General features: G+C 32.9%; 1 protein-coding gene across 1 annotated transcript in view; it reads right to left on the bottom strand.

The window, feature by feature from the left end:
• Positions 1-3,937: 3,937 nt before the first annotated feature.
• Positions 3,938-21,264, bottom strand: part of LOC126757347 (sodium/potassium-transporting ATPase subunit beta-1-interacting protein) — a 265,042-nt gene continuing 247,715 nt past the window's right edge. Inside the window, exon 7 of the transcript XR_007666727.1 lies at positions 3,938-3,993. The gene's annotated coding sequence lies outside the window, so the exon portion shown is untranslated. The remainder of the gene's footprint in view (positions 3,994-21,264) is intronic.

Genomic DNA, 21,264 nt, shown 5'->3' on the forward strand with positions numbered 1-21,264 from the left:
GAATTCTCAGAAATTCTTGTAGACCAAGAAAACTGAAATTATATGTCTATAGTATAGAAATAATGTATAGTATACATATAATAGAATTTAATGCTTCATAAGTTGAACTTTTAAATTGCTGTTTAGCAATTCTTGTCATAAACTCGGAGTTTAACACCAAAAAGTATATTTGACTAGCTTTAAGTGACACTTCCGTTGGGTGATTTCAACTAAATTAGATTGCAGTGTTTAAATAACGAGTGATCCAAGCAGAAGTACTTTTTTCAATAAGACTGTTTTTGCTATAGAGTTTAAATTGTACGAAATTTCAAAGATCGATAGCTGTCGCTGTTGTCGGCTTATTGGCAAAACGTATAGTTATGAATGGGAATGACACATATTTGAAATGTACTGTACTGGCAGAGCCAAAGGTATTAATTAAATAAATAACATCAAATGTTTTTCTAATTTTTTTTTGAGGAATATTTTAAATAAATTGTATAAGGAATTAAAATAAGACAAAAAGGCAGTTAGGAGTGCTCTTAATTTGGAAAATCTGACCCGTATAAATAAATAGTTAAAATTTTATATTTAAATATTATATTTCCAAAGGCATAATGATAGTGTGTGCTGAAGTTCTTTGAAAATAATGTGAAAATCAATTATTTTTTAATAATACTTTTTTCGTTAATTAAATTTTTTTTTGAATTTATGAATTTTAAGGATAAATATCGGACGTCGGAAAAATTTTTTATAGATAAGGCAGTATTCTCAATGGCAAAAACAACAAAATAGGCTAATTTTATAGTTCTTGCAAGATTGCACGATGACACAAAATGCAAAAAAAAGATGTGGGATCTAGAACAGGCCAAATGTGAAGCATATTATACATACATGGCTATAGTCAAATATGAAGCCGGCAGCTTTATAGTTTTGGTTGCCATGACTTCCTCCGGAGTTGCTCGTTTAGGTTTTGCAGAACATACTATGGATCGCTGTGCCTATAAAAACATATTGAAACTCAACTTGAAGGCTACTTCTAAGCACACAGCACGCCTTCTTCGGCACTGCCTTATAATGCCTACAGGTAAATAAATTTATCATCACAATCACCAGATGTAAAGACGATTACATATTTGGAATGTTTTAGAAAAGAAAAGCAACCCTAAAAACTGTCCTTACCCAAGCTTGAGACAAAATTGCGATGGATATTACTAAAAGTTTAAAAACTCCTATGCACCGATGTCTACAAGCAGTGACCAAGCACCAAGATTAAAACAGGAATGTTCGCCAAGCAAATTTTCATATCGTATCGTAGCTGTGTGAAGAGTTTTTTCCGGGTGATTTCTCATGTTTTGGTTACTTTTGTTTTTGTCATTGCCATCATTTATTTGGTTTTCGCAAATAAACTTCTACTCAAATGTTCTTAATGTTTACAGAAGCACTCTTTTAATTCTCCAAAGAGAAAAGCAAAATCGAAGGGTATATGTTGAGAATTTCCTTGACTGTACTTACATGTGACAAAAAAGTGCCCGGAAATTGTAAGTATAATTATTATAATTCTCTATTATAATTTAATTTATACTAAATTTGAATAAAAAAACTCTATCAACTAAGACTATGGGTAAATAAAAAAATAAAACAAGCTATATACTTAGCCATTCGTTGGGCAGCTGTTCAGCGACTAACTGAGAATAATTATAAAACGATTTTGAGCAAAGTAAAGACTTTTTTGTTGATGTAGGAGGAAAATGTATTACCTTACTAACAAAAATTCATTAGAGAAAAAATTTTGCAATTAAATTTGAGTTAAAAAAAATTTAATTTAATTCCGGCTCTAAAATAAATAAGAAATTTAAAGAGCGGAAAGTTTTTATTCATAACATAACAATATTTTCTAAATTATAGTAAATGGAAAAAAATTTATTGTTTCTTATCGCAAATACCAACAAATGTTATTGTTTTGCTTCAAAGTGATATTTTTCAACAAAATTTAGGTGCCTTACAATTAGCTACAAATTCCATTTGGATTTGGTCAGTAGTTTGACCATAAGTAGAGCAATAAAAACGTAATAATAATAATATAGTCATGTTAGGGTAGACAACAAATAGTTGGGACAAAAAAAAAATACTTTGTCCCGTTAATCGTTTCAAAATAAATTATAAACAATAAAATTCCATCGTATTGACCTAAATAAATTTCTTAAAATTAAAAAAATTGCACAAATAGTTTTGACTTTGCGCTGCTTATGAAAGGAATTCACTTGAAAACCCAAAACTGTACAAACGATTGCACCAAATTAACGACAAAAACTATGCCTGACAGCAAAAAGTTGCAAAAAAACTAAAAATAGATTGAAAAGAGTATTTTATTTTCCGCCATACAAGCAAACGACTGCAATAGCTCGAATTTCAGCCGAAAATTAAGTATTTATGTGCTGCATTTATTTATAGGAAACGCAAATCGAGCCAAGCTGCAGTATAACAACACGCACACGTAAACATATTGTGCAGAATATGAACCCACCAGGCTTCACTTTGCATGAAAAAGCTTTATTAATACGTTAGTTTATAGCACGCTGTACACATATGCGCGCGGTTAAGCCATTGTGGCTCCATCACAAATATGGACTTTTTACGGCGCATGCAGAGTGGGTATAAATCACAAAAAATCTGCGGTTTTATGAGGCCATTGTAGTTGGTGCGCGTGAGATGCTTTAAAATTGTTATTGTTTCTTTTCACTTTGCCTTTATTATTTATACATAAAGTTACAAGCAAAATTGTTGTTACCAGCCAAGCACACACATACACACACACAAATAGACAGGCAGCGGCAGCGCATATGCGTGACATTCAATCTCGTGTTCACGCGGCGTGCTTTAACATTCGTTATCGCCCAGTGCCTATAAACTGCAGACGTACATGCATACATACAAAAATATATACGCACATATATGCACACGAAACACATATACAAATAAACAACTATATATACGCATTTATTTGAAAGTATGTTTGAATGACTCGCTTGCCCGCTATTGGCGGCTTACTTGAATGTTTAAAAATGTTGCGCATACGTCACGTCGCACCAGCGAGTGAAGCAAAGGCAAGCAGCTGAAAGGGCTTCAGGCTGTAATTTTTTTCCCCCCTTATTTATTTTTTATTATGCTTTGTATAGAATTTCTCTTTGGTGGACTCACCTTTTGCGTGCGCCAATCCCATTCTCGTGCCGCAGCAAATGCTTTTAACGAAGTTATTTCGCCTGCTTTATAACACAATTATTATTATTATATTTTGTTATTGTTGGTTTTGGTTAATTTTAACGCTTAAGTGACCACTACGCATGCTTTTACATTTTTTAAATTTTTATTCTATTATTATTATTTTTTTTGGAGATTTTATTTAATTTATTTTCTTAATATTTATAAGTTTCAACACTTTTGTGACACACTGTGCATGCTTTTACGACTATATATTTTTAATAACATTATTTTTTTATATACAGATAGCCAGAGTATATTTATTATATTTACTTTTAGTAATTAAATAAGTTTTTAGGCGCGATTTACCGCGTTCACGAAAACTATTTTTATTTTTTCTTAATTTTCGTACTCACTTTCAACCGATAAAAACAATTTTTCCAACGAACCACACTTTCACTTATTTTTTTATTTTTTTGTATATTTTTTATTATTATATAATAATCTAAATTATCAGCTTAATATATCTTACACTAATTTATTTATTTAATTCACTTTTTTTTAATTATATTTTTAATTAGCGGAAGCTTTTCAACTTAAGTACTTTAGTAGCATTTTATGTTTACTGAGTTTAAGAAGTTATTGTTTCAAGTTTTGCAATTTTCATTTTTCTTTTTTTCTATATTTTAATATTTTAGCACTTTTCTTTTATTTTATGATTTATGCACAAAGTTATACTTTAATGGAATATATTTTAGAGCTTTTATGATTTTCTTTTTATTTTTAATTGGACACTGGAATATGCAGGCATAGCTGAAAAGAAAGCAGAAAACAGGATGAAGCATTAAACTTTTCATATTACGAGTTTAATATAATATGTACATAAATAGTATATATTTACTAAAGCTAAAAGATCAATTATACATATACATATGTATCTACGCGTACTAAATGTAAGTATAAAAAATTCCTGTTTTAGTTTTAGAATTTTTCGAACTTTCAAAAAGAACAATAAAATCAATAAAATATCACCAATATTGATAAATTTTTCACTAAACTTAGATTTACTACTATACATACGTATGTATGTATATTTGCTGCGTTCATAACGCGCAGTTTGGAATCTTCGAGTAAACGCACATTTTTCACACGTGCATGCTGAAACATGTTTGCCAAGCCAACAATATTGTGCACTGCTTTGCTAAATTGCATTTGTACACTTTCACTTAACTAATTAACATACACTTATCACTTTGCATTCACAAATTCGAATAATTTTTCAATAATACTCAAAAAAAATCCACTAAATGATTAATTTCTTACTTTTTCACAAACTTTGATCGCGATCACGTACCGACGCGCACTTACCGACACATACGATTATCAAACAGAGAATGTTAACGAGCATGTGTGAAATTGCATTAACATTCGGTCATTCTGTTGCACTTATAGTTTTCTGCAGTGCTGCTGCCCTGCTTCGCGATGACGAGACAACAACTGTTGTATGCGCAAATATGTAACATTCCTACACTGTAATGTATGCTGTAACGAAATTACAGCCGATCATTCGGCGGGTTTGCAGTAACATAAAACGAACTAATTACATTGTTTTGTTGTTTGCCAGGGATTATAACAGCAATTCCAAATTGTTTGTTAACATTTATGCTGCTATGTTGCTACAGAGTGTAATAATTTTGTTTATCTTACAGTTGTAATATATACTTATGTATCAACTAAAACTAATCGAGAGGGCAATGTGACAATGGCATATCTGTGCCTCAAAAATGTGTGGAATCAAAAATAAACAAAAATTCTTTATATTAAAAGTTCTAATGTGAATAATCAGAAACACGGTTTTAAAAGTTCAAAAAATAAGTCTATATATGGAAAATATATTACTGAATTAATCTAGGAATTTTTTTCGATTCTTTTTCGCTGAATGTCACATAGAAATTATAACTTAAAACAACCAACTAATGGATATAAACTGTAAGTAAATAAATGAATTGCTCTCGTTATAAAACAAGCTAAGTGACTTATAATTCGACACATTTTCTGCTCCACTTTACAGTTGCTACATATTTTCTCAACTTAATGAGCCACTAAAGCAGACACTCGAACACTCGGAAAGTAATTTCACTTAAAAATAATAATAACAGAGCAGAATAAATACTGGCACACATATATTTAATTTCCTGTTAGATAAACAGTTAGCACAGCCAGCACAGGAAGTGTTGTTGCAATTTTCATTTTATGCTAAAGTCATTAGAATAGTAATAAAACTAAAAGCTATTACACGAAATAATTGAGGTAGAAGGAGAGCTTTTTGCACACCCCGAGACACGTTTCGACCAAAGTGAAGCGCTATAAAATGCAAGAAGTGAAGGCTGCAGCAAGAGGGCGAGTGGGCGAAACGTGCGGAAAAGTCAACTTCATACCTCTGTTATAGCATTGGCTTGCTGATTTTCCATGGAGTGTTAACTGTGCGGCGCTGCCATGAATGCCTTGTGAATGAATGAATGGATAGATAAAAGCAGTGAAATGGATTTGCGCTTTCGACATGGAAACCATTTATGATTACTTTCAAACACTTCCGGGTGCTTTCATAGTGAACATACATAGCTACTTCGCTGAATGTCTAGATTTGTATATGATGAACATATTTATACCATGAGTACACGAAACATAAATGTACATATAAATATATAGTATATAAGTAAATTGGTACATGTAGTCGGGGATGCTGCACCAGATGGCCATTCGTTGAACCTTTCCAAGCTTAGCCGCTCATATTCATATTAATTTACGAAATGTCAGAGGCCCTTTAGAGGAATATACCAGTCTAGTAGTTATTTACAAAAAATTGATTATTTTGTTTTTGCCTTGAGGTACACTTTATGCTCCGAAAGTATTTTTTAATTGGTAGAATAGTGAAGAAGACCATTTCCCTCTCCAAACCGTTTAAGTGTTGAAACGTTCAGAACAGACAACGTCGGCACGTAAACCTTTAACCGCGTTTCTCTCGTAACTGAAATAAATATTCAAATAAGGCGATGAGGATTTTCAGTTTTTGCAGCATTCCTGAACATATCTGAAGCGTTCAACAACGTCTGTGCGGAATACATTCCGAATAGTATCCCGTCAATAGGTTTTAGTCTTGCTATACATCGCTGTATCAGAAGCCTTACGACCTCTAGAAGGATAAGAGCAGAATAAAAGGACGCTAGCGAGACCATGAAAGTCTGTAGAGATACTCCGCAAGGTAAAGTGCTATCTCCGCTTCTATGGACATTAGTGGTGAATGAACTGCTAATGAACTTGGACAGCAAAGCCCCTAAGATAGTGGCATATGCGGACAGGCGAACGGAAATGCACCTACCGGAAGGCAATGGAGAGGTTTAGAGTCTCGCTGCGCTGTGCATAGTGAGAGCTTTAAGAACAACTCCAACGGCGGTTTTTAAACTGGTAGCAAACCTGCCACCTATAGACCTTTTCGCTGATAACTGTGTAACAAAATCGGCGGAACAACTACTAGCGGCAGGAGAATTTATATATAGAACCTTCGGGTATGGCTCGGTGGGTAATAGTGGTTGGGCAAACAATGACTCCATTCTTCAACTGAGAAAGAAGATTCAAACATACACACGCTCGAGAAGTCTGCAGGAAGTCTGGAGCAAGGCACCTGGGAAACAATGGAGCATCCCTTGTCCATTTGTCCCGCATTGGCAAGACTATGCTGTAAGCATCTGGGTTCCCGACGGTATGATATACTGGAAGAGATATCGATAGTGAGGCTACAGTGACTGTTAAAATTCCCGTCAAGCGCAGGCATCCTGAACTATGACTTCTCCTCATGAACCTGCTAACTGGATCCCATCTGCTATCGCTTGATAAATTTCCTCAAAAAAAGGATTTTCGAATATGAAATGTACTTTGATTTCAAAATAATTTTCGAATGTCATCGTTTGCAAATCACTTGAGTGTTGGACTCTCTGTGCGTAATTTTGTACTTGAAGTGTATTTCTGACATGAAAACCTTCTTAGAAAGGGTCAAGGTAAGCAAATTAGACCTAATTTTTTATCCAGCCAAGGACTACCAAATCGCCAGTAATACTTAAATTTATTTCGTTAATATTTTATTGCTGTTACAACAACAACAATTAAACAAGTAGCGGTCACGTACTAAACTCATCGAAACTCCTATGGACGCATAGGTCACGAATAAAAATAAGTTTATATATAAGTTTATACAATTTTTTATCTGATTATGAATTATTTTTAGCCGTTGACTTGTTTAGTGGCAAGAAAATGTTTCCATTAGCTGTTGTTGTTAGCATTCACATAGGTAATTGAGCCGAACTTGTAGCGAGTGGAAAATTCATTAATTATAATTAGCGTAAGAATTAATACATTAATTCCAAACAAATCGGCAGTGACCCACAAAACGCTACGCAATTCGACGGCGGTATTATTACGAGCCGAAATGCCAGGAAGTGCGAGAAGCTGAGCTGCCAAAGGGAGAAAGTGGGGCACGACGAAGGCGAAGTGACAGAGTGAGCCATAAAGCGAAAGCGGCTGGGGTCGGTTTTAGGGGCTCAGGTGCCGTAAGCAACGATTGGCGGTTGCGTTTTTGTTGTTATTACTCTTTTTGTTGTTGTTGTTGTTGTTGATGTTGTCGAATGCGCCAAATCAATGGTAGTTGGCTACACGTTTCGCACATTACTCAAGCGATTGCCGTGCATTTATCTTAAATGTCGTATTTTATTTATTAATTACCTTAAATACGACACAACAGTGGGCGACAACAGCAACAACAATAACGAGAACAACTAAATCAGCAAGAAATCACGACGAAATGTTGGAGCATAAGCGCAAGTGGCACAGCGGGCGGTTGTGATTGTGTGAGTGGAGCTTTGTTTGCGCAGCTGTTTGAGTGTGGTGTGGCGGCAGCATTCGCTGGCGAACTACAAAATGGCCAACTGCAGCTAAAACAACAAAAACTAACAACAACAACAAATTTTGTAAAGGTTATAACTTAGCATTGTGAGGATTTATTTACTAAAGCGGCATTCAAGCACCTTCATGCGCTGAAACACACACGCACACACATATACACATAAATGAATATATATGTATGTATGTGTGTTTACAGTTATTCATGTTTCGCATTTACAGCAATCTCGACTATTTGCTGTTCACTTCGCTGTGTTCGTTTGCCGTAAATGTGGCTACTTTTGTCGGCGAGCTCCGGTGTTTTACTATTTTAGGTCACACCAGTCACGTGGTGGGGTTAGCGAGGTGAAGCGTGCAACGGTAAGCACCGTAAGCAAAGCAAGCAGCAAATTTATGCCTTTCAAGTGATAACTCTATTTGGCGCAGCATCGAGATGGTTCCACTAAGTACTTTCAACAGAATTGGTATACGTTTAATTATTGAAGATACAGCGAAGGGAGATGAAGCGAGATAGAGGGAGAGCGTATGCGAAAGATATAGAGCGTGATAGCCTAAATGTAGCGTTTGAATTAATGGACCTAAATAAATAATTTATGCTCACAGAAATGTTATGTATGCTGGTAATTTGAGTGCATATGCGGCAAAGCTAGTAGAAGTAGAAGACGTGGCGTATACGTAATATTGAAATTTCTAGTATATTTTGAAACCATATTAAAATTATATGAATATTGGTATGGAAATGATATTCAGTTAGACACTCTTTTGAATTATTAAACTAAATTTAATGTAATTAATTAAAAAAAAAATAAAAATAAAAGAAAGTTCTTCAATCTCATGAGGTAGATAAACAGAAATTTAATTTTTATTTATTAAAAAAAAATTTCATAAAAATTTCTTAATCAAATATTTTAAGTATGACCGGACCTAACCTCAGCGTTGTCATTGGATAATACACTACTATCTACAAAAATTATTTTTTTTCTTTTCCTTTGATAAGCTTAACTCAATCGAAATATTGTACATGTAGTTTTTGTAAATCAGAAAACTTCCTGCTAGACGATGGCTTTTGCAAATAAAAAATATATTTTTTACTGAGTGATTTAAAATAGTGAATTTCAATCGTTAATATCTTTTAAGAGTTACATTGGTTTACGGGTTTCAAAAAATCGATTTTTTTTTGTCTTATTAAATTCTATACTATTTTTAAAGACCTGAGCGAAGGAGTTTTTTTCGATTAGATCTATTTGAAAACAAAAATGTTTCGAAATTTTAATTTTTTTTTAAATGTCTGCCAAAAATGTCTCCCAAAAATCCAATATTCAGTTTTTTTTCGTCCAAGCTTTAAGTTAAGATTTTAACTGAAACACATATGGTTTTTAATTTGAGATGATGTTGTAAGGAGTTATTCTGCCAACACGCGTGCATCTGTTTTCATGCATCACTGGCCGAGTTTAAAATATTTTTTTCCAAAAATTTCAAAATTTCTTTCTCTGTTAACAGTCTGTGTTTGTAATAATAAAAGGTACAAATAAAATATTTCATTTTTAAATAATGAGAAAAAAAAATAGAAAATAAACTACTTTTTACCCAAGGAAATCCATGTAACCGCTTAAACGATTGTATTTACAAAAACCTCGTAAAAGTTAAAATATACCGCATTTGAGGAGCATAAAATTTCGCTAATGTCATTTTTTAAGTATATAAAGACGTACTATATTTACTTGACCCAGGTAGCCAACTTGACATACTCAATTCTTGACGTGGTTTTTCGTTATTTAGCCGGAACATAGAAATAATATTTAGATAATTGCTATTGAAGATGAGGAACGAAAAGGTCATAATCTTTAAATCATAATTGATTTTTACAAAGTGTCAACTAAGTATGCTTTCGGGTGACGAATGCTTTTTTTGGCCATCTCAAACCTTCAGGAATATCAATAACATTATAACGGTAATTTCGCTAATAAATAATGAGAAAATTTTGAGACTTAAAATTTATATATGCTATGTGTTTACCGTAATTTAATAATTCGCTGGCTTTGAAACATTCATCCACAAAAAGCCTTTCTATCGTAATTTGGCATAGCATACCGAAGTAAAATGTCAACAAAGGTACTTCAGTTCAATTTTTCACTATCGCAAGAAATCTAGTGATCTCTTTGCCCTCAGTAAGGTTAACCTCTCCCTAGTTTTGGGTCTTTTAACAGGCCATTGTCTTTTTGGCGTCAATGGTGTAAGCTTGGTAATCTTACCAGACGCCGATGCGTTTGATGGAAGCTGTATGGAAGAGGAAGAGGTGGAAACAACTCAACGCTTCCTGGTTCAGTACTAGACTTTTGATTCAGACCAGTTCATTTCCAAACAGCTATTGCAGTTGGCTAACGTCAGTAAAATGTTCAATCTTACACTTTGAACTCTGATGGGACAGCTTCCAGTTATGTCTCCTTCAGAGCGAAGAGTTTACTTGAACTTTTATTGACGCCAACTGCAATAGCGTTAGAAGGACCTTGCGGTCATGTACACCCCTGAGTGTTCCGATTTTGCTAACTGGTCTAGATCTCAAAAGTCTCATATTTTAACATCCTGATGAAAGGGAAATAAAAATAAACTTTTACCGTTAGAGAGATTCTTCATCAGTGGACTGCCTCGCCATGCTGATCTTAAAGTACGTATATATGTTGTAAAAGAAATTTTGATATAATTTTTTTCTCATTATTTTTCATTATTAATTAGCGAAATTACCGTTATAATGTTATTGATATTCCTGAAGGTTTGAGATGGCCAAAAAAAACATTCGTCACCCGAAAGCATAGTTAGTTGACACTTTGTAAAAATCAATTATGATTTAAAGATTGCCACTGCAGCGAATCGGCTTTTAATTCACTTTTTCGCTGTTTATTATTTAATAATCAAAGACTTCAAATTATACTTTAAGCCAAAAAGAAGAATCTGTTATTTTATCATGAAACATTTGTGTTGCGAACTCTAAATTATTCCAACAATCTAAGAAAACCCTACAGAAAAAGTGTATTACAAAAACAAATAACACACATTCTATATTTTGAAATTACCTTAAAATTATTCTGAAATCGGAAATTTTTTCTGCACAAAGTCAGACATTTTTATACATATTTTTATACTTTTATCTTTGCAGTGATTTATTATTTACGGAAAGCACTTTTTCTCAGTTGTTTTTCACTGTTTTAAATTGCAATGCATTTTTAACACTATTTTATTGAAAACTGAATTTATGATGTTAGCATAACGTAATTACTTAGTAACTTTTTCATATGAGTTTTTATAAATATTTGCGATTTTTTCAATCAAACGATATTTTTATGTGTTGTTGTTGTTATTTATTTTCTATTAATGTATTTTTTCCTTCTTTAGTTTACTCTGCTATTTATTACTATTTTTATTGGTTATTTTTTCTATGTTGAGCAGCTTGAATTTTTCGCACGCAAAAATTACCGTTAACACACATGCAGCCAAGCTCAGCGTCATAGGCATATGCGTGTATGTATGTGTATATATTTTATTGACTATTGCATTTTTTATGACCTACATATTAAGTATATACACGCACACATTTCGTATTGAGAAGTGCGCGCATTTTTAAACTCACTTTTTCAGCATTTTTTACAGTTATCAGTTATTTTATTTAATTGCACATGGAACACGCCAAAATAAATTTTCACACTCGCTGCACAAATTTAATGCAAACTGTTTTTGCGTTAAATTGTTGTTTGGAGTTTTTCACTTTTGTTTAAAGTTCTTCGCTTGTATTGCTTTTTTGATTTATTTGCTGTTATTTTTGCTGCTTTTTACTGAGAAAAAACATGAGAAATTTATTATGAATTGCAATTTTTTTAGACATATTTATTTGTGCATTTTTGTTTATAATTTTGTACAAATATAGTTAGTGTTATATGCGCTTTTAGCATAACTGTGCACGATTATTTCAATAATTGCCTCAATAATTTTTTAACAGGTTTTTTTTTAAAGACTTTTGGGTTTTTTATTTTTTTGTTTTCTTTTTAAGCTTTAAGCGATTGTGACTGTTTGATTTTGTATTTTATAAGTATTAAATTTATTTTACATTTTAAAAGTTTGTTGTTATTAAAATTTTATTTATTTATTTCTTTCTGCTTACAATTTTTTTAATTTCAATTTTATCATTATTATTTATTATGTTTTATATTTTATTGGTTTATAATATTTCTTGTTTATATTTTATATTTATTTTTTAAATTTTTTTTTCAATATTTTTATTTAATTTAATTTTTATTGTTTTGAATTTTTTCCTGTTACAAGTTTTTTTTTTAAAATTTTAATTTAATCAGTTTTGTTTATTATTTTTTATATTTTATTAAAACTAATATTTATATTTTTATTTTTATTTTTTATATTTTTTTATTTATAAATTTTTTATTTTCAAGAGTTTTTAAAACTCACATTTTGCCTTAGTCCCATTTTTTTCGTTCTATTCCTATAATAATATTTTTAAAATACTTATTTTTTATATTTTTTAATTATTCCATTATTATTTTTTTTTATATTTTTATTATTATTTTTTTTCTAGTTAAATATTAAAATTTTGGTTATTTTTTAATTGTATTTAGCTTGATTTGAATTTTATCTTGTTATAATGTTTTTTTTTAATTAAAATTTTATCAATTTTATTTGTTATGTTTTATATTATATTTTATTATTTTTAATATTTCTCTTCTTCATATTTTTTATTTACTTTTTCAATTTTTTTCAATATAAACTGTTGGCTTTACCTAATTTTTTTTATTTTCATTGTTTTATTTGTGGCTTTTATTAGTTTAAGTTTTATTTTTATATATATTTTTTTTATTTTTCAATTCACATTTTGCCTTCATCTCTAATTATTATTCGTTTTTCCTTTTTTTTCTTAATATAAAGTAATATTATTATATGAAAAATAACTCAACTTCCGTTTTGTTTTTGTTCCCTTATTCGTTTTGTTAAATATATGCGAAATACTTTCACATTTTTCATGCAATTAAAGTTATTGGCAGAGTTGCTGCATTGCCAAGAGTCATCGCCGGCTGTTGCCAAGTAAGCCAGCGGTCATTGCGACACTTCCATTTGGCGCGTTCGCTTTGACATAGATTTTAACACATATACATACATATATAGACGTAAATGTGTGTACATATGTATATGTATATATCTAAAGTCTGGGACAAGCAATGATTTTTAATGTAAAAATGCATGCAAATTTGGTAATTTTTAGATTAAAATTTTTCTATATAAATTTTCAAATATTTTTTTGATTTTTTTTGTTAATGTTTTTAAAAATATTTAAAATTTATATAAAGATACTTAAAAAATATATATTTTTTTAATTAGTTTTTTTGGCATTTTTTTCCAAGCTTTTAAGTTTTGCTGTTGGCTTTTAAAATATATGGAAATCTAATCTTCTATAAACTTTTTTTTTTTTTGTTTTAAGAAGCGGAGGTTTCTATTTAATATTCTACTATTTTTATACCTCAATAAATTTTTTATTTAAATGTTTTTAAAGAAATTTCAATGTTTATTGAATATATTTTTATTTTAATTTTTTTATTTTAAAAGTCTTTTTGTTCATTTTTTTTTTAAGAAACGTAAACTTTTATTAAGAATTATTGTACTTTTTTCTTAGATTTGTTTTTCAAAACAAAAGTTCTTTTCAAAATATTTTCATTATCTTATATGTAGAAAAAAATTATTGAATTTAAATTTTAGATATGTTTTAAAAAGTGAAGCTTTTTTAAATTATTGTTATTATTTTAAGTATAAAAAAATTTAATATATGTATATTTAAATGAAAATAATATTATTCTTTTTTAAGAAATTTGCGCTCTTATTCGAAATATTAATATTATTTTTTTTAATGACTTTTTTAATTTTTTATTATAATTATAATTTTGATTCTACATACCATTATTTTTCTATTTAAAATTTTTTTATTTGAGATAATTTTTGTTTAATTTTGAAGACATTCGCGCTTTTATTTGAAATATTATTATTTTTTTAATGTTATGAATTTTATTATTTAATTTTTTAAAGAAATTTTAGTTTTTATTCAACATACTGTTATTTTTTTACTTTTTAATTTTTACTAGCGTTTTTTCATGCAAGATTTTATTCGTCAATTATTTTTTTTACGATAATTTTTATTTATCTTAGCTTTTATTCAATATATTTTTATTTTTTATTTCAATATTTTTTTGTTTAATAAAAAAATGCGTTTTACATCAAACAATTATTATTTTTTCACTTTAATAATTAAATTTTTTTTGACGAAATTCCAACATTTTTAATGTTATTCTTTTTTTTGCATTAATAAATTTCTTATTTATTTTATATTTAAGAATTTCCCGCATTTACTTAATATGTTATGATTTTAATTTAATTTCATATATTTTTGTTTACTTTTTTCTTTAAAGAAATTCACGCCTTTATTCAATATATTATAATCTTGATTACCCTTTAATTTTTTTTTTCGCCTACAATTTTAGCTTAAGCTTTTCTTAAATTAAAAACATGCTTTTTTCATTATTTTCTAGTATACCGTCAGTTAATTTCTGAAGCATGCTTCTAATTATAGCTTTTGTTGTCCTCAGTTATGAAATATTTCACTTCTTCTTATGTTCAGAGCTCAAATTGGCCGCTTTAAATATCCACTGCTCTGAATCGTAATCTCTATTTTGTTTGCGCTTTGGTTTTTTATTATTAAATAACTATTTTTCTGCAACTTTTTTATAACATTTAATATTTGTTTACTTTTCTTTATGCTTTCTCTTTAAAAATTTGAAAAAAAAATTATTTTTATTCAAATTAGTTACTTTTCTTTAATTCTCAATTTTACTTTACCGTTATTTTCAACAAATTTCTTAAATTATTGACTTTTCTCAATTCAGTTTACTTCACTAATTTATTTTTAGCCTTAGCACACCTTTAATTAGCAATAAATATATCTAAAAAAATATTTTTCATCCCACCAGCTCAAAGCTTTGAGTTTTACTTTGAAAAATGTTCCACCGCACAAATTTTTGCGAACGCACACGCTAGCACGCACACCGACACCGTCGCACTGAGCCACTGCAGAATGCTGGCGTGCACGCCGACACCCCATCCAGCAGCCAAGCTAGCGACCGAACCGAACGCCCGACCGACCGACCGGCCGACCAAGCGACCGTCTGCCCGCCGACACAAAAACGCGAAATAGCAACAGACACGGACACCGACAAGCACGCCGTTAGAACGCAGCACTGCACCAACACTGGCAATGAGGAGGACCCCACGTACACACACACACACTCTCTCACTCACGCGCTCGGGGCCCACCAACGGCAGCTCAGCGCGCTATAACTGCAGTTGCAACAACGCCGTTGCACACAATAGCCAGTATGGCAACGCCACCAACACTAGCAAGCAGCTAACGGTACTTTTGCATATGTATGCGCGCGGTATGTGTATGGGTGTTGTGGCGTGTGGCTGTGTTTGTGTGCGAAGTGTGCTAGGGAATTTAGGTTAGGAATATACCTTTTTTTGTAGCTTTTTCCCACTGACTTCGTGCCGATTGGAGTCGTTTATATTGTTTTTGGGGTTGTTGTTGTTAGTATAATATTTTTCGTTCACGATTTAGGCAAAGTTTGGGCTCCAAACTTTATAAGCCATTTCCTGCCAAAAGAATTTTGAAACTTTTTTCCACTTCAGTTGCTTCGTTTTTCTGCCGCACTGCCACGCATTTTCGGCCGCTTCGGCTTAAAATAACTGTTGTTCCACTTTAGTGCAGCGCAGCAATGCACAAACACACAGAAATTTATTTTCTTTTTTGTTTCTCTTTCACTTTCTTTATATTATATTCACTGGATGTTGAATTTTTTCCATTATTTGTTTGAAATTTTCAGGCTGGCGACCTGTACGCGTGCACCTCAAAGCGCTTTTACCACAATTCGTGTGAGAGGTTCGTCGGCGACTGAACGGTTTTTCCGATTGACGTAATCCTGCCTGGTCGGCAGCCGTTGCCTCGCTGTGCTCGAATTTCCCCGTATTACACCTTGCGAGCCAACCAAATGACCCGAACGGCATAACAAAAGAAGAATGGAAGGCGTGCTTGTGGTGAAGTGTGGTGTATAGTGGCCGGTACTCACCACACAACGTGCGCCGACAATACTCTCGCTTTTGCGGGTCGTGACGAAAGCTTGCTGCCGCGGCGGCTGTTGAATGTCGCTTATACACACAGCTAACTGTGTATCTGTTTATAGATACATAACGGTGTAGATGTGTACATGTTGATGACGGTGTGTTTGTGCACACTCACACATATGCATGCTTTATTGGCGGTTGCCGGTGTAGCTGCCGTCATACTTGCGTATGTCCCTAACCTAACCTACAAACTTGTTGTTTGAGGCTTCCGTGCGGTGTGCGCGCATGGCAGTATGTGTGTTTGGATGTAGCAATATGTAAAGTAGCTAACAATGTAAGGATATGTATAAGGAATTATGCATAAAAAGGTAATTGTTTCAAGACAGCTTGCATTTCATGACATAAAGTGGGTTTAAGGATATTTCATCATGCTCGTGATCAGATTAAACTATCAAAATTTGTTAAAAATTTTAAAGTATTGCCGACTTTTAGGCTGACAGTATAATAATTGAGGTTAAATTAAGTATATTTCTTATGACCTTCTAAATTTTAGAGTCTTTCATAATCAAGGTAGATCAATGATTAAAAAAACATCCACCTGAAATAACCACATCGAAAGTGGCTCCCAATTTGTTGAATAATATCCTCAAGAAAACATTGTCTATGGGTAAGGAACGTACATCTGGAATATCTTAGACTTATAGTTGAAAAGCTGGGCCTGATTTGCTATACTCGAGAAAACGTTGATAATGATTAATGGACAAAAACTGGACTATCTCGGACGTCAAGTTGGGATATTGGCCCAGATTGGCCGAATATAAAATTCTTGAGAAAACATTGTCAATGATAATGGACGTCCATCTGATTTCAAGGTGGAAAGTCGGCCATGATTTTCTAAATAATATCTTCAATAAAATATCGTCCACGGATTAGTAACGTCCAGGAAGATGGGCACGTTTCACTGTAAACTACTCTCGACAAAAAATTATCTATGATAAAGGATGTCCATCTGGAATTCTTTGACTTCAAGTTGGAAAGTTTTCCATGATTTTCTAAATAATATTTCAATAAAACATTGTCTTTTGATAAGGACGTCTATTTGGAATATTTTGGACCTCAATTTGGAAAGTTTTCCTCGATTTGCTGATTAATATTCACGAGAACACATTGTCTGTAAAAGGACGTATCTATCTGGAATATCTCGACCTCAAGCTGGAAAGTTGCCCATGATTATTCACGAAAAAATATCCTTATGATAAGGGCAAAAATAAAAACTCTGTCTGAAAATTAAAGCAATACAACACTAACAAAGGACTACACTCTGGAGAGGATGTTAAAGACTAAGAATTTTCTAAAGTTTATCTAATCTAAAAGAAAACAATTTGTTTCTTGATAAGGTCTAAGATTCTCTTAAATAAAGTCACATATATATTTCCACTAATTTTACGATAGCGCGAATCAAGAGGCGCAGTAAGTCTTGAAGAACTTGGAGGGGAGATGCCGATTTTTAGCGACACATCTTCCAACTTCTCATGTCAGAATGATGATGACAATGCTGAACGATTTTTAGCTTCAAAGTACAAATCTCTCTCTCAAACATTAACTCAATTATTGTAAAACTATTTTCAGCAATTTAGTAGAAGTCCCTGAGAGACCTCACACTTTTGTGAAAACATTCTCATTGCTTTGTGAGATTATGAATGGAACTTGAACTCGCAGTTTGCATAGCACATATATTTTTTCGAAGGATACCTAAAACATCTTCTTGATTTTTTGATAGAGTATAAAGTGTGTTGTTCTTCAGATGGGTAATTTCTATTCGAACTTCTTCTTGAATCCACTGCTGGAGAAAATAATTAGAGCTGTATGGCTGAATCGAGAAGGTATATTCTTCTAAAAGAGTGTAAAACTACCGATCATATGTTGGGCAAAGAAGCGAGGCAAATGGGTTTGTAGTGAAGGGGGGCAAAACGAAATATCTCCTGTCATCAAACAAACAGTCGTGGCAGTCGAGACTTGGCTCCCACGTCACTTTTGTCAGTCATGACCATAGACCAAACTCTACAAGTCGACGTTACGAGTTTTCGAAAGAAAGGTTCTGCGGAAAATTTATAGTCCTTTGCGCGTTGGCAACGACGAATACCGCAGTCGATGGAACGATGAGCGGTACGAGATATACGACCACATTGACAGCGAATTAAGAGACAGTGGCTACGCTGGCTTGGTCATGCCGTCCGAATGGATGAAAAAACGCCAGCTCTGAGAGTATTCGACACAAAAGAGGAAGACCTCCACTTGGATGAAAAGCCCAGGTGGAGCAGGACCTGGCTACATTTAGAATCTCGAATTGGCATTAAACAGGGAAAAGGAAGAAGGGCTGGCGCCATGTTGTAAACTTGCCTATAGCCGCGCAAGCAGTGTCTACGCCAATAAAGCAGAAGAAGCAAAGTATGTTGATCATTTTATCATATGTTCTTCCAAAAACACTTAAAAGATTTGTTTGAGTCTTTCGTAATTGTGTTTTTAATATATCTCTGGGGCTCATCGTCTTCTGTTTTCACATAGAGCGAGGACAACGATCATATTTTCTTATAATTTCTTCGGAAATTGAAGCGTGTCTTTGGACAATAATCCGTGTCAAATTTAGTGGAGATATCTTGTCGAAAAGTTTTTCATGCAAGAACTTGAATTTGATCGTTCAGTTTATATAGTAAATGTATGTAGAAGGACCATAAAAACTATGCTTCGTCAGCTGAACTACTTTGTAGTTTTCCACAAAACACTCTTTGCATAAACTTTAAGATGGTTCAGAAAAATCAAACTCTCATAAAGACAAAGTAATTTTCTGCTAAACGAAACGGTTTACAGAGCACTGTTAAAATAACCCGAAGTGTAGCAGCCCGCTTGCCGGCAAAAATTACCAAAGAGTAGAGAGATAGGCGAATAATGAAGTAAAATTCATGGCGCTAAAATAAAATCCCGTTATTTTTTAGCTGCTCCTGCAGTGCATCTCTGGAAATAAGGACAACAGTAACCTACTAAAGGATAGGAAAAAAACTACAACACACAATGTAGTTGTTGTAACAGGCGCTTTTGTTGTGCTTGTTGTTGTTGTCTATGTGTAACAATTACAAAAACACACACATGCACAAGCGCGCAAATATGAGTGCAGGCAGGGAAGAAGAAGAAGCACTGTAGAAGAAAAAGTAGAAGAAGAAGCAGCAGTAGAAGAAGAGAAATCGTGTTAGGGCGCAAAGCAAACTTATTTGTAGGGGCAGTAGTGTTAACTGTCACATTGTGGCAGAGTATTTGTGTGTGCAACATAAAGTTTGTTGCACAAAGAAAAGTGAAAACGCAACGAAAGGGGGGAGGGGAAGGGGAAAGAACAACAAAATTTACGCGAGAAACTTCAAACAAAACACTACAGCGAAAATAAGTGTGTTGACGAACAAGTGGCGGGGCACACACACCGACACACACACTCAAATGAATTTACACACACTTACATTTATGATGTTTGTGTTCGCAGGAAAAATTAAAGCAAACAGCGGAATTCATAGTGTGTAAGGAAATCACAAAACTCATTTTGATTGCGATGTTTTTGCTTTTCGGATTTTTTTCCTCGCGCCACCGAGACATTTTTGTTTATTTCTTTGCTGGTTTATTGTTGTTGCTTTGACTTGAAACCCGCAGAACATGCAAATGCGACAGTGAAAATATGGCGGGGGAAGGTGGAAGTGGTGTGTACGGTTAAGTTAATTATATGCAGCCGAAGGGGAGCGACCAAGCGAAGTGGTAGGGCGGATAACAAACGAGTGAGGGTGCGGGGTAATGCGAATTATAGGTAAGTCACGCAAATGCGGCAAAAAGTGAAGTCGCAAACTCATACATATATGTAGCATATTTAAGGGTACAAGTGATGGAAAGTGCCTTGTTAAAAATTAAAAAAATACTTAGGGTGTTTATTCGCGATGTGGAGCATAAACTCGTCACCTTTGTTTTAAATGAAAGTTTATCTCCTTGAGTAATTAGCAGACCATAAAAAAATATTATTTTGAGGTCATTTCAACTGCAGTCTCATCAATTAAACATGGAAGGGAAACTTTCCGAAAGCCTGACCTTCAATGTCTTAGAAATAAAAAAATATTTTTCGATGAAAAAAAACCGTTAACCACGCCGAAGTCATAATACTTTTCACAAGTGCATTTTTAGACCATAAAAGCGAGTAAAAAGATTTCTATCTTGGTTTTGATCGGTCAGTTTAAATGGCAGCTATATAGCTCAATTCAAAAAGTTTTCCATACAGAGATTTGAGTTGGCTAGGTCAGTTTGCTAGCTATATGAAATAGTTGTCCAAAATCGGTGATTCCGACAAACGATCAGCTTCTATGGTGAGAAAAGGATGTATGCAAAATTTCACATCGATATCTTAAAAACTGAGGGGCTAGTTGGCGTATATACAGACAGAGATGCCGACATGGTTTAATGACTCGGCTTGTCCTGAGGACCTTTTATGGTATATACATATTTATTTATGGGATCTCTGACGTTTCTTTCTTAGTATTACAAACTTCGTGATAAACTTAAGACCTTCTTGAGTATACAAAAATATAATCCTATACTTATTGTGTTATAAAATTTTTAAGAGAGCACGATTTTTATACTCTCAGCCCGCTGACCGAGTTAGTATCCTAGATAAGAAGTTCTCGTGGAAACTCTACATCACGGAAAGAGCAAGGAAGGCAGCGGTAGCCCTGTACAGCTGTATAGTAACCATTGGTAATCGGCAGAGCTCTCGCCAAAGTTAGTTCTTAAGATATTTGAACGTCTTGCTACATATGGCACTGGTGGATATAGCCGCAAGGTTTATTGTCGCGACAGCTGCCTCAACTGACTGGAAATCTCCCACACTTCGATTTCATTCTAAAATAATTGAGTTGAATAATTTGAGGTCGTCCTAGCTGTCGC

Source organism: Bactrocera neohumeralis, chromosome 4 (genome assembly GCF_024586455.1).
Source record: "Bactrocera neohumeralis isolate Rockhampton chromosome 4, APGP_CSIRO_Bneo_wtdbg2-racon-allhic-juicebox.fasta_v2, whole genome shotgun sequence".
NCBI classification, from domain to species: Eukaryota; Metazoa; Arthropoda; class Insecta; order Diptera; family Tephritidae; genus Bactrocera; species Bactrocera neohumeralis.